The sequence below is a fragment of the Aotus nancymaae genome, unplaced genomic scaffold (assembly GCF_030222135.1).
Source record: "Aotus nancymaae isolate 86718 unplaced genomic scaffold, 86718_ANA_hifiasm-v0.15.2.pri h1tg000040l, whole genome shotgun sequence".
Classification (NCBI taxonomy): Eukaryota; Metazoa; Chordata; class Mammalia; order Primates; family Aotidae; genus Aotus; species Aotus nancymaae.
In genome coordinates this window covers 125,802,627-125,816,675 of record NW_026988454.1, presented here as the reverse complement: position 1 = coordinate 125,816,675, position 14,049 = coordinate 125,802,627, and positions in this window count along the sequence as shown.

The following is a 14,049-nucleotide window of genomic DNA, read 5'->3' as shown; positions in this document are numbered from 1 at the left end:
GCTTTCTTTTTTTTTCTTCTCTCTCTCTTTTTTTTTTCTGAGACAGGGTCTCTCTCTACTGCCCAGACTGGAGTGCAGTGGTGCGATGTCAGCTCACTGCAGCCTCCCGCAAAACCTGGTTTTGTGATTTAAAACCTGGTTTAAGTGATTCTCCAGAGTTAGCCTCCTGAGTAACTGGGACCACAGGCACGCACCATCCTGCCAGGCTTTTTTTTTTTTTTTTTTGTATTTTTGGTAGAGAGAGGGTTTTGCCTCATTGGCCAGACTGGTCTCGATCTCCTGAGCTCAAGCAATCCACCCACTTCCACCTCCCAAAGTGCTGGGATTACAGGTGTGAACTACCACGCCTGGCCCAATCATAGCTGCTTTCTGCTCCTCAAGTGGACACCAGGCTCCAGAGTCACACCTGGGATTTGAATCCCACCTTCATCCTTTGTAAACTGTGAGACCTTGGGCAAACTTCTTAACTTCTCTGCGTCCTAGTTTTCATTTGTTTCAAATACTACAATTACATTTTATAAATCAGGTACATTCCAGGAAACAACGGGGTGAAAATTAGTGTATGTGCATGTGTGTGTCGGGGTGCAGTGGGGTGTGGCTGCATGTGGACAAATGTGTTGAGGAGGGTGGCGAGTCAGGAAACTAGAATTACCCAAATGTGCTCAGAAAACGCCCACACTTTGGTGTTTGTGCGGCACTCCCAGATTGGGAGAAACAGGATAAACTAAGTCATTATTTTAAGTGTTTGGCTTCTGCTTCAGTAGAAAGAACTTTTATTAACTTTTCACCAAAATATAATTATAGCAAATTAGGATGGCTGTGGTGGCTCACACCTGTAATCCCAGCACTTTGAAAGACTGAGGCGGGAGGATCACTTGAGCCCAGGAGTTCGAGGCCGCCTTGGGCAATAGTGAGACCTCGTCTTTACAAAAAGTCAAAAAATTAGCTGGGTGTGGTGGTGCACGACTGTAGTCTCGGCTACTCAGGAGGCTGAGGTGGGAGGATCACATGAGCCCAGGAGGTCAACACTGCAGTGAGCCATGATTATGCCACTGCATTCCAGTCTGGGTGACAGAGCAAGATCCTGTCTCCAAAAAGGAAAAAAAGAAAAAAGAAAAACAAAAATTAGACCACACAGAGAAATAGCAAAAACAAAAACAAAAGCAGAAAAAACTTCAACTGTCTTATCATTTAAAGCTAAATGTTAAACTTTCCTACTTTTTTCTGTGTCTGCATGTATATACATACAGACACACATATACACATACAAATACTTCTGTATTTGGAAAGTGGATTATGCCTCCATTGTTCGCCAACCTTTGAGGGGGAGTGGTAAGAATAGCTCTGAATTGCTAGGTGGTGGCTCACGCCTGTAATCCCCACAATTTGGGAGGCCAAGGCAGGTGGATCACCTGAGGTCAGGAGGTTGAGACCAGTCTGGCCCACATGGTGAAACCCTGTCTCTACTAAAAATACATAAAACTACCTGGGCGTGGTGGGGGGTATTTGTAATCCCAGCTACTCAGGAGGCCAAGGCAGGAGAATCACTTGAACTCAGGAGGCGGAGGTTGCAGTGAGCCGAGATCATGCCATTGCATTCCAGCCTGGGCAACAAGAGCAAAACTCTGTCTCAAGGAAAAAATGAAGAAGAAGAAAGAAGAAAAAGAGAGGAGGAGGAGGAGGAGGAGGAGGAGGAGGAGCTCTGAAGAAGATCGCATGCCAGTTGCCCATTCCAGGAAAAACGATGTTGCCATGTTGGTCAGGCTGGTCTGGAACTCCTGACCTCAAGTGATCCGCCTGCCTCAACCTCCCAAAGTGCTGGGATTACAAGCATGAGCCACTGCACCCGGCTGAATCTTCTTAAAACCCACTCAAGGCTGGAAGTGGTGGCTCACGCCTGTAATCCCAGGACTTGGGGAGGCTAAGGCAGGTGGATTGCTGAGCTCAGGATTTCAAGACCAGCCTGGGCAATATGGCAAAACTGTGTCTCTACAAAAAAATAAAAGACACCCCCCACCAAAAAAATATTAGCTGGGCGTGGTGGTGCAAGCCTGTATTCCCAGCTACTCAGGAGGCTGAGATAGGAAGATGGCTTGAGCCCAGCAGGCAAAGTTCGCAGTGAGCTGAAATTGCACCAGTGCACTCCAGTCTGGGTGACAGAGTGAGATCCTTCTCAAAACAAACAAACAAACCAACGAATAAACCCACTCAATGGCCACTAGCCTTACCAGTTTCCTTACCTACATAAATCCTCTTTGCTGATTCAGTGTTTTCTAATATTTTAATTCTGTAATATACTTTGAGACGACTAAACTTTCCCAGGATACAACATGGTGAATGACAGGAAGTATAACTTGAATAGAATCATAAACTATAATCTGAAATGACCAGCCCTCATTTGCTGGACCCATCCTTAAAATGTTAAAACAAAACCAAGTATCAATAAGAACACTTTGTAATGCAAGTTATAGGTTTCTGGCTACAGAATAAAGATCTGGGTAAATTTGTAATTTAAATTTTAAAGCATGTGACAAGCAATCAGAAGCTATCAAGATGAGTTTGGACAGAAGAGAAAGAGACAGGGAGCAAAGGTGCAATCACTATGGGTCTTTGCATCAGTCTCTGCTCTAAAATCAAGGCTTAGAGAATAGTGGTAGAGTCTCTGGGGAAGGGTGTGAATGAGAGCTTTCATTTACTCTTTTTTCTTTTTTTTTTTTCTGAAACAGAGTTTCACTCTTGTCACCCAGGCTGGAGTGCAGTGGTGTGAACTCGGCTCACTGCAACCTCTACCTTCCCAGGTTCAAGTGATTCTCCTGCCTCAGCCTCCCGAGTAGCTGGGATTACTGGCACACGCCACCATGCCATGCTAATTTTTTGTATTTTTAGTAGTGTCATCTACTTTAGTAGGTGATCAAAAATTTTCAGTAGGATGTCATTGTTGGCCAGGCTGGTCTCAAACTCCTGACCTCAGGTGATCCACCTGCCTTGGCCTCCCAAAGTACTGGGATTACAGGGGTGATCACTCGTTTTTTAACCAACCTTTTAAAAAATTGGGCTGGGTGAGGTGGCTCACGCCTGTAATCCCAGCATTTTGGGAGGCCAAGGTGGGCAGATCACCTGAGGTAAGGAGTTCAAGACCAGCCTGGCCAACATGGTGAAATCCCGTCTCTACTAAAAATACAAAATATGTACCTGTAATCCCAGCTACTTTGTAGACTGAGGCAGGAGAATCACTTAAACCCCAGTTCAGGAGATGCAGGTTACAGTGAGCCAAGATCATGCCACTGCACTCCAGCCTGGGCGAAAGAGTGAGACTCTATCTCAAAAATAAAAATAAGCCAGGGGTGGCAGGTCAAACACTGCAGTGGTCGGGAGATTGAAGCTAACATGGTGAAATGTTGTCTCTACTAAAAATACAAAAAATTAGCCAGGCATGGTGGCACACGCCTGTAATCCCAGCTACTCAGGAGGCTGAGGCAGGAAAATAGCTTGAACCCAGGAGGCTGAGGTTGCAGTGAGCTGAGATCACACCACTGCACTCCAGCCTGGGTGACGCAGCGAGACTCCATCTCAAAAATAAATAAATATATATAAATAAAAGTATTTATGAAGCAGTAAGGGAGGTTTGAATGCTGATAGAATATTTGGTAATAAGGAATTATCGTTATGATTTTAGGTATAATAAAGATTATCATAATAAAAAGTACAAAGAGGCCCGGCTCGGTGGCTCATGTCTGCAGTCCCAGCACTTTGGGAGGCTGAGGTGGACAGATCAAAAGGTCAGCAGTGGCTGAGGCTGAGGCAGGAGAATTGCTTGAGCCCAGGAAGCGGAGGTTGCAGTGAGCTGAGATCGCCACTGCACTCCAGCCTTGGTAACAAAGCGAGACTCCATCTCAAAAAAAAAAAAAAAAAGTACATAGAACGGTGATATATCAAAGTATCAATGCAATTAAGTTTTTTTGAGATGACATCGTTTTTTGTTTTTTTGAGACGTAGTCTCGCTCTGCTGCCCAGGCTGGAGTGCAATGCTGCGATCTCAGCTCACTGCAACCTTCACCTCCCTGGCTCAAGTGATTCGGCTGCCTCAGCCTCCTGAGTAGCTGGAATTAAAGGTGCTTGTCATCATGTCCAGCTAATTTTTGTATTTTTGTAGAGACAAGGTTTCATCATGTTGGCCAGGCTGGTCTCAAACTCCTGACCTCAAATGATCCACCTGCCTTGGCCTCCCAAAGTGCTGGGATTTATACGCATGAGCCACTGCATCCAGCAGAGACAAAGGCTTGCTCTGTCACCGAGGCTGCAGTGTAATGGTGAGATCTTGGCTCACTGCAACCTCTACCTCCTGAGTAGCTGGGGTTCAAGCAATTCTCCTGCCTCAGCCTCCTGAGTAGCTGGAATTATAGGTGCCTGCCATCACTCTGGTATAATTTTTGTATTTTTAGTAGAGATAGGGTTTCACCATATTGGCCAGGCTGGTCTCAAACTCTTGACCTCACAGCCCAATAGAAATAAAATGAGAGCTACATATGTAATTTTTTTAGAGGTAAAGTCTTGCTGAGCTGTCCAGGCTGGAATGCAGTAGCTATTGGTAGTGCCATACAGGTGCATTACTCTTGCCCCAGCCTCCAGAGTAGTTGGGACTATGGGCCCATGCCACCTTGCCTGGCTACTTTTATTATTATTATTATTATTATTATTATTATTTTATTTATTTATTTTTAAGATGGGGTTTCACCATGATGGCCAGGCTGGTCTTGAACTCCAGACCTCAGGTGATCCACCCACCTCGGCCTCCCAAAGTGCTAGGATTACAGGCGTGAACCACCGCGCCTGGCTGCCTGGCTACTTTTAAATGTTCTGGCAGCCACAGTTTAAAAAGTATTAAGACTCATCTTGAATTGTAATTTAAAAAAAAATAAGAAAAAAACAAACAAAAAGTAAATAAATAAATAAAATTTTTAAAAAGTATAAATAAACAGATGAAATTAATTTTATTTTTTTGAGACAGCGTCTTGCTCTGTTGCCTAGGTTGGAGTGCAGTTGTGCCATCTTGGCTCACTGCAATCCCCACAGCATGTGTTCAATCGATTCTTCTGCCTCAGCTTTCTGAGTAGCTGGGACGACAGGTGTCCACCACCATACCCAGCTGATTTTTGTGGTTTTAGTAGAGACAGGGTTTCACCATGTTGGCCAGGCTGGTCTCAAACTCCTGACCCCAAGTGATCCACCCACCTTGGCTCCCTAAAGTGCTGGAATTACACTCATGAGCCACTGCTCCTGGCCAAAACGAAATTAATTTTAATATAGTTTTTTTTTTTTTTTTTTTTTTAGAGACAGGGTTTTCATGCTATTGTCCAGGCTGCAGTGCGGTGGTGTGATCTCAGCTTACTGCAACCTCTGCCTCCTGGGTTTAAGTGATCCTCTCACCTCAGCCTCCCTAGTAGTTAGACTACAGGCATTTGCCACAATGCCTAGCTAATTTTTGTATTTTTGGTAGAGACGGGGTTGGTTTCACCATATTGTCCAGGCTGGTCTCAAACTCCTGAGCTCAAGTGATCCACCTGTCTTGGCCTCCCAAAGTGCTGGGATTACAGGCATGAGCCACTATACCCAGCCCTTAATCTAGTTTTTAAACTCAATACATCAAAAATACTTGAACTTGAAATCAAATAAAATAATCTATTCCTTTTTCATACGAAGTATTTGAAATCCAGTGTGTGTTTTTCATCTACAGCACATCTCAATTAGGACTAAACTTGCCACATGTACCATATACCTGTGGCTACTGTACTGGATAGCACAATCCTAGAGCAGTTCTCTAGGCTTCTCAGCCCTGCTCTGTGCTCTGGCCCACTGACCTCCAGACTTGTATCACGCAGCTCTCTTGCCCTCAGACTTTCAGTTGGTTTTGAGCAAAAGAAGTCACCATTAAAAGATGGGACGATGGAGGAAAGGGGAGGGAGGTAAAAAAAGAAAAAAGGAAAAGATGGGAAGATGAAGAGAGTGGTCCAGTTACTCTAGCCCCACACCCCCATAACTGGGCTGCCACAGTTCATCTATCTAAAGGTATAAAAGGTCATCTCCCATTGCTGCAGCACCTGGCTGCTTCTGGTAACCCTGCTCCCTTCCCTGCTCCATTGGGCCTAAAGCTGCCTTTGGGACTGCCCTCTCCCCTGTGAATTTCCTTAACTCTGGCCACACCCCTGTATATAATTCCCTCTGTGGTTAACCCTTTAAGTGTGCTGTTTCCTGCCAGGATCTTGACTCAACCATGTGGTTAACAAACTATTGTGATGGTTCATGTTCTGTTTTTGTTTTTTTTGAGACGGAGTTTCACTCTGTGGCCCAGGCTGGAGTGCAGTGGTGCAACCTCGGCTTACTGCAACCTCTGCCTCCCAGGTTCAAGAGATTTTCCTGCCTCAACCTTCCGAGTAGCTGTGATTACAGGTGAATGACACCATGCCCCGCTAATTCTTTTTTTTTGTCTTTTGAGATGGAGTCTTGCACTGTCGCCCAGGCTGGAGTGCAATGGTGCAATCTCGGCTTACTGCAACCTAAGCCTCCCAGGTTCACGTGATTCTCCTGCCTCAGCCTCCTGAGTAGCTGGGATTACAGGCACCTGCCACCATGCCTGGCTAATTGTTTGTATTTTTAGTAGAAATGGGGTTTCGCTATTTTGGCCAGGCTGGTCTCGAACTCCTGACCTCGTGATCTGCCTGCCTCAGCCTCCCAAAGTGCTGAGATTACAGGCATGAGCCACCATGCCCGGCCTTTTTGTATTTTTAGTAGAGATGAGGTTTCACCATGTTGGCCAGGCTGGTCTCAAACTCCTGACTTCGGGTGATCCACTTACCTTGGCCTCCCAAAGTGTTGGGATTACAGGCGTGAACCACCAAGCCCAGCCTGTGATAGTTCATGCTCAATGAAGATTTTCCTTCATTGGCCGGGCACAGTGGCTAATGCCTGTAATCCTAGCACTTTGGGAGGCAGAGGTTGGCAGATCACGAGGTCAGGAGTTTGAGACAAGTCTAGCCAGTATGGTGAAACCCCATCTCTACTAAAAATACCAAAGTTAGCCAGGCAGGCCCCTGTAGTCCCAGCTACTTAGGAGGCTGAGGCAGGAGAACTGCTTGAACCTGGGAGGCAGATGTTGCAGTGAGCTGAGATCGCGCCATTGCACTCCAGCCTGCGACAGAGTGGGACTCTGTCTCAAAAAAAAAAAAAAGATTTTCTTTCATGGATATTTGAAGTCAATCACAATATTCAAAACACTAAATCTTATTTATTTATATATTTAGAGACACAGTCTTGCTCTGTCACCCAGGGTGGAGTGCGGTGGTGCCATCTTGGCTCTGCTCATTGCAACCTCTGCCTCCTGGGCTCAAGCGATTCTCCTGCCTCAGCCTCCCAAGTAGCTGGGATTACAGATGTGCACCATTATGCCTGGCTAATTTTTGTATTTTTACTAAAGACGGGGTTTTGTCATGTTGGCCAGGCTGGTCTTGAACTCCTGACCTCAGGTAATCTGCTCACCTCAGCCTCCCAAAGTGCTGGGATTATAGCCATTTTTTTTTTTTAAGAGACAGTGTCTTGCTCTGTTGGTCAAGTTGGAGTGCAGTGAAACCATCATAGCCCACTGCAGCCTCAAACTCCTGCAGTCAAGAGATCATTGCCTTCTCAGCCTCAGAACTACAGGCATGCAGCCAAGTGGTGCTCCACTTGGCTAATTTTTAAAAAAAAATTTTGTAGAGACAATAATAAAACTGTTGGTCTCAGAAGCCCTGGCCTTAAGCAATTCTCCCATCTTGGCCTCCCAAAGCATAAAATATCAAACCTTATACAAAACTATTAGTGCCTGGTCATCAGTAATTTCTTTTTTTTTTAAATTTTTTTTTTTGAGACAGTCTTTTTTTTTTGAGACGGAGTTTCGCTCTTGTTGCCCAGGCTAGAGTGCAATGGCGCAATCTCGGCTCACCGCAACCTCCGCCTCCCGGGTTCAAGCAATTCTCCTGCCTCAGCCTCCTGAGTAGCTGGGACTACAGGCGTGCGCCACCATGCCCAGCTTTTTGTATTTTTAGTAGAGACGGGATTTCACCATGTTGACCAGGATGGTCTTGATCTCTTGACCTCGTGATCCACCCGCCTCGGCCTCCCAAAGTGCTGGGATTATAGGCGTGAGCCACTGCCCCCGGCCTGAGACAGTCTTACTATGTTGCCGCAGGCTGGAGTGAAGTGGTATAATCTCAGCTCACCGCTACCTTTGCCTCCCGGGCTCAAGTGATCCTCCCACCTCAGTCTCCTGAGTAGCTGGGACTATAGGCGCACGATACCTTGCCCAACTAATTTTTCTATTTTTTTTGTAGAGTGAGGGTCTTGCTATATTGTCTAGGCTAGTCTTGAACACGTGGCCTCAAGTTGTCCTCTCACCTCAGCCTCCCAAAGTGCTGGGATTACAGGCATAAACCACTGTGCCCTGCATTTTTTCCTTAAATTAAAAAAAAAAAATGTGGCCAGATGTGGTGGCTCACACCTGAGATCCCATTACTTTGGGAGTCTGTGGCAGGTGGATCCCTTGAGGTCAGGAATTAGAGACCAGCCTGGCCATTATGGTGAAACCGTGTCTCTACTAAAAATACCAAAATGAGTTGGTCATTGTGGCACACAGCTATAATCCCAGCTACTTGGGAGGCTGAGGCAGGAGAACTGCTTGAACTCAGGAGGCAGAGATTGCAGTGAGCCAAGATCGAACCACTGAACTCCAGCTGGGGCAACAGAGTGAGACTCCATCTCAAAAAACACACAACAACAACAAAACAAAACAAAACATAACTTAGACATAATGAATTGATAACAGGTGAATTTTAGAACTGGAAGATAACTTAGTACCATGCTCTCAAAATAGTAAGAAGTCTGTCAGAATAATTTCTGTATTTGGAATCTTGGCCTGGTGTGGTGGCTTACACGTGTAATTCCAGCACTTTGGGAGGCAGAAGCAGGAGGATCACTTGAGCCCAGGAGTTTGAGACCAGCCTGGCCAACAGAGCAGGATCCCGTCTCTGTAAAATAAAATATAAAGGAATATTTGTATTTAGAATCTTTCTGATGGCAAGTGATAGGAAAAAACCTAACTCAAAGTGGCTTAAGCACTTTGAGAAAAGTGTAGGAACTTGTATGCTTAACCCTCTGTGGTGGGGGGGGTTCTGTTTCTAGGACCCCTGAGGATACCAAAATCTGAGGATGCTCAAGTAAGTCCCTTATATAAAATGTAGTATTTGCATACAATCTATGCACATCCTCCCCTATAATTTAAATCAACTCTACATTAATTATACCTAATACAAGTAAATGGTTGCTATATTGTATTGACTTAAACTTGTATTAATTCTTATTGTTGTATTTTTTTATTCTTTTAAAAAAACATTTTTGATCTGTAGTTGGTTGCAGGAACCTGAGGATACAGAGGGCTGACTGTATGTTCAAATAACTGGGAATTCAGGATGGGCGCAGTGGCTCACCCCTTAATCCCAGCACTTTGGGGCACTGAAATGAGCGGACAACTTGAGGTCAGGAGTTCGAGACCAGCCTGGCCATCATGGGAGGTAGAGGTTGCAGTGAGCCGAGACCTCACTGCTGCACTCCAGCCTGTACAACAGAGAAAGACTCCATCTCAAAATAAATAAATAAATAACTGGGAATTCAGAAAGTGGAGCTGGGTTCAACAAGACTCTCCAGGGTTTTTTATTTCCCACCTTGCAGTTCTCCTTCCCACTGTGTTGGGTCTACCTCAGGCTGCTTCTGCCCTCTTGGAAACAGGCTGGCCGTCCCAGCTCAGGACTGTGCTAATCAGGGGAAGTAGCACACCTCTCTCTGGTTGGCCTAAGAGCAGTGCTGGACTCAGCAGCTGACTGGTCTGACTGGATTCCTTATCCTCATTCCTAATGGGGGGAGGTTCGAGGGAGAGATTAATAACTTGAATGATTTAATTAATTGGGAATGGTTACCTCCCTACCCCTGAAAAAGAGGGGTGTAGGACCCAACCACATTCGAATCAATAGTATGTACTACTGTGAGAAGGGTGGTTCCCCAAAGAAAATCATATTCCTACAATATATGATTCCCATTCTGAGTCTGTACTAAAAACTCATATAGTCAAGGGTCCAGACAAGAGTGGTGGTTGTATAAGTTTAAAGGAACATTAAAATACTCCACAGGACCAGGTGTGGTGGCTCACACTTGTAATTCCAGTGCTTTGGGAGGCTCCGGCCGGCAGATCACTTGAAGCCAGGAGTTCGAGATGTCTGGCCAACATGGTGAAATCCCGTCTTTACCAAAAATACAAAAATCGGGGGCCGGGCTCCGTGGCTCACGCCTGTAATTCCAGCACTGTGGGAGACTGAGGCGGGTGGATCACGAGGTCAGGAGTTACAGACCAGCCTGGCCAATATGGTGAAACCTCGTCTCTACTAAAATTATAAAAAATTAGCTGGTCGCAGTGGAGTGTGCCAGTTGTCCCAGCTACTTGGGAGGCTGAGGCAGGAGAATCACTTGAACCTGGGAGGCAGAAGTGGCAGTGATCCGAGATTATGGCAGTGAGCTAAGATTGCACCACTGCACTCCAGCCTGGGTGACACAGTGAGACTCTGTCTCAAAAAATAAAAAAATAAAAATCAGCCCAGCGTGGTGGCACATGCCTATCATCCCAGCTACTTGGGAGATTGAGGCAGGAGAATCGCTTGAACCCGGGAGGTGGAGGGTACAGTGAGCAGAGATCGTGCCACTGCACTCTAACCTGGGTGACAGAGTGAGACCAAAAAAAAAAAAAAAACCTACAGCAAGTGGATAATTCATTTGTCTGAAGTCGCTAGAAGACAGAAAGGTGTGGATGACCAGGGGAGGTTCAGAATGTTTTCATTACTAAAGGTGGAGGGATTAAGAAAGTTTCATTGAAAGACACACATCTGTAAAATTAGCACTTCGGGAGGCCAAGGCTGACACACGCTTGACTAGCATTACACACAAAAACAAAAACAGAAAAAGCGGTGAGAAAGAATGGGAAAATGAGATGCGAAAAGAAAAAATTTTTAAAGGCCAGCATTTATTTATTTATGAGACAGGGTTTCATTCGATTGCACTGCAATGCACTGGAGTGCACTGTCACGATCTCGGCTCATTGCAGCCTCAACTTCTTGGGTTCCAGGCAATTCGCCCACCTAAGCTTTCCAAGTAGCTGGGCTACAGGTTCAAATCATGACAGCTAATTTTTTTGTATTTTTAGTAGAGACAGGATCTCCCCATGTTGCCCAGGCTGGTCTCAAACTCTTGGTCTAAAGCGATGAGCCTGCCTAAGCCTCCCAAAGTGCTGCGATTACAGGCATGAATCACTGCACCCAGCCAGTCAGCATTTTTAAAAGCAGTGATTGAGCCAGATGATTTACATACATCATTTCTCTTACTTAATTAAATAATTTAACAGCCCAGCGAGGTGGCTCATGCTTGTAATTCCAGTACTTCTAGAGACTTGTTTGGAATTTAAGACCAATCTCAGGAGTCGGATTGGTCTCAAACAACTTTCCCAAAGTGGTAGAATCGTTCGAGGCCAGGAGTTCAAGACCAACTTGGACAACAAAGTGAGACTATTGTTATAGTGAACCCCAAGTTTCTCTTCAAATAATCAGTATGTCTGTATGTTCAGCTCTCTTATTCCTTAAATCTCTATTTTAAAGTTTAACTTCCTTTTAATTCCAGTAAACAACTTTCTCCACTGGTTCATCAGTAGTTCACATCTGCTCCCCCTCCCTCTGGTTCCACCCTGACTCATCCCAGTCACATAATCACCCCTGGCTACCTGCTCTGACAAGCCTGTAACTGTCATTCCCACCAAAACACCCACCCTGCCACTCCAGCTTGGACCCCTGCTCTTTTTAAAATAGCCAGTTGGGATTAGTCTAGCTTGTGTGGTCTAACCCTAGTCAACAGGGGACGACACAGCAATAGGGACCCCCGCCTCGTCAGGCATAAGTACCCCTTTCCCACCTTGTCCAAGTGGGCGGCAGCCATCATTACTCCATCCGTGCACCCTGTACCCTTCTATAGAAATAAACTGCCTTGCTGAGAGGACATATCTTCGAGTGCTATTTCTTTTGTGGCATGGAAATTTTGCTTATAACAGTTCGTCTCTACAAAAAATAAAAATAAAAAAATTAACCGGGCATGGTGGGTGGCTAATTTGAACCATGAGGTCCAGCCCAGGAGGTCCAGGCTGTAGTGAGTGAAGTTTAGTCCACTGCCTTCCTGGCTGAGTAACAGAGCAAGACCCTGTTTCAAAAAAAAAAAAAAAAAAAAAAAAGGCTGGGTGGTGCCATGGCTCACGGCACTTTGGGAGGCTGAGGAAGGTGGATGGCTTTGGGCTCAGGAGTTTGAGACCAGTCTAGGCAACACGGTGAAACTCTGTTTCTACAAAAAATATGAAAACTAGGCGGGTGTTTGTGCCTGCGGTCCCAGTTGTTGGAGAGGCTGAGGCAGGAGGATCTCCTGAGCCCAGGAGGCAGAGTTTGCAGTGACATGAGATCGTGCTACTGCACTCCAGCCTGGGAGACAGAGTCAGATCCAGAGTCTCAAAAATAAATAAATAAATAAATAAATAAATAAATAAATTAAAAACAAATATGTATTGCTTGCCTGCTATGTCGTTTCCAAGCCCTGGGGATGCAGGTATGACCACAAAGTGACAAAACCTAACAGTTGTAACCCTGCAAGGCTGGGGTTATTTTACAGACAGGAAACTGACAGAGGTTAAGCATTCTTCTCAGGGGGCTTCAGCCAGTCACTAGCAGTTGGGGCTGAGGCCAAATCCACGACTGCTGACTTCAGAGCCTTTGATTTGATAGAAAGAAATAAAATAAAAAAGAGGAGAAAAGTTTACATAGAGGGGAACGAATCAAGGCAAATATAAGTGAAGCAGGAAAAAAAATCTAGAAGAGAAATAAGAAAAGGTTTGCTAAGATCCCCTTCCCCGATTTCACAGGTGAGGAAACTAGGCTGAGGACCTAACAAATCTGTATTTTTTTCCTCCACTACAGATAAACCTTTTAGAACCACAATAAGAGATAAGGCTTCAAAAGAAAAATACCTGGGAAAGTTAAAACATAGTAATTGGCATATCTTTCAGCTAAGAGGGAATAAATGAAAACATAGGTTCTTTTTCTCCCCCCACCTCACTTTTTTTGAGAGGGAGTCTTGCTCCGTCGCCCAGGCTGCAGTGCAATGGCATGATCTCAGCTCACTGCAACCTCTGCCTCCTGGCTTCAAGCAATTCTGTCTCAGCCTCTTGAGTAGCTGGGATTACAGGTGCGTGCCATCATGCCCCACTAATTTTTGTATTTTTAGTAGAGATGAGGTTTCACCATGTTGGCCAAACTCCTGGTCTCAAACTCCTGACCTCAGGTGATCCGCTCGCCTCAGCCTCCCAAAGTGCTGGGATTACAGGCCTAAGCCACCGCACCCGGCTTTTCTTTCTTTTTTTTTTTTTTTTTTTAGAGCAGCTACAAGTAAATTTAACAATACGTCAGACCAGACTGAAAGGGGGTGAGGGTGAGGGTACGTTTAGGGGTAAGAGACTAGCTGAACTGTTCAGGAAAGGGAGATCTTGATGACTTTTTTTTCTTTTCTTTCTTTTTTTGAGACAGAGTCTCGCTCTGTAGCCTAGGCTGGAGTGCAGTGGCAGGATCTCAGCTCACGACATCCTGTCTCCAGGGAACAAGCGATCCTCCTGCTCTCAGCCTCCTAAATAGCTGGGATTACAGGCGCCTGCCACCACGCCCGGCTAGTTTTTGTATTTTTAGTAGAGACGGGGTTTCACCGTGTTGGCCAGGCTGGTTTTGAACTACCGACCCCAAGTGATCCACCACCTCGGGCTCCCCAAGTGTTGGGATTACAGGCGTGAGCTACCGCGCCCGGCTCTTGGTGAATTTTCTAACCCAATCAGTCTCTCTCCCCTTAGAGTTATTCTTGTGGCTGTCTTCGTAGGGGAAATGGTCCGGACATACATGC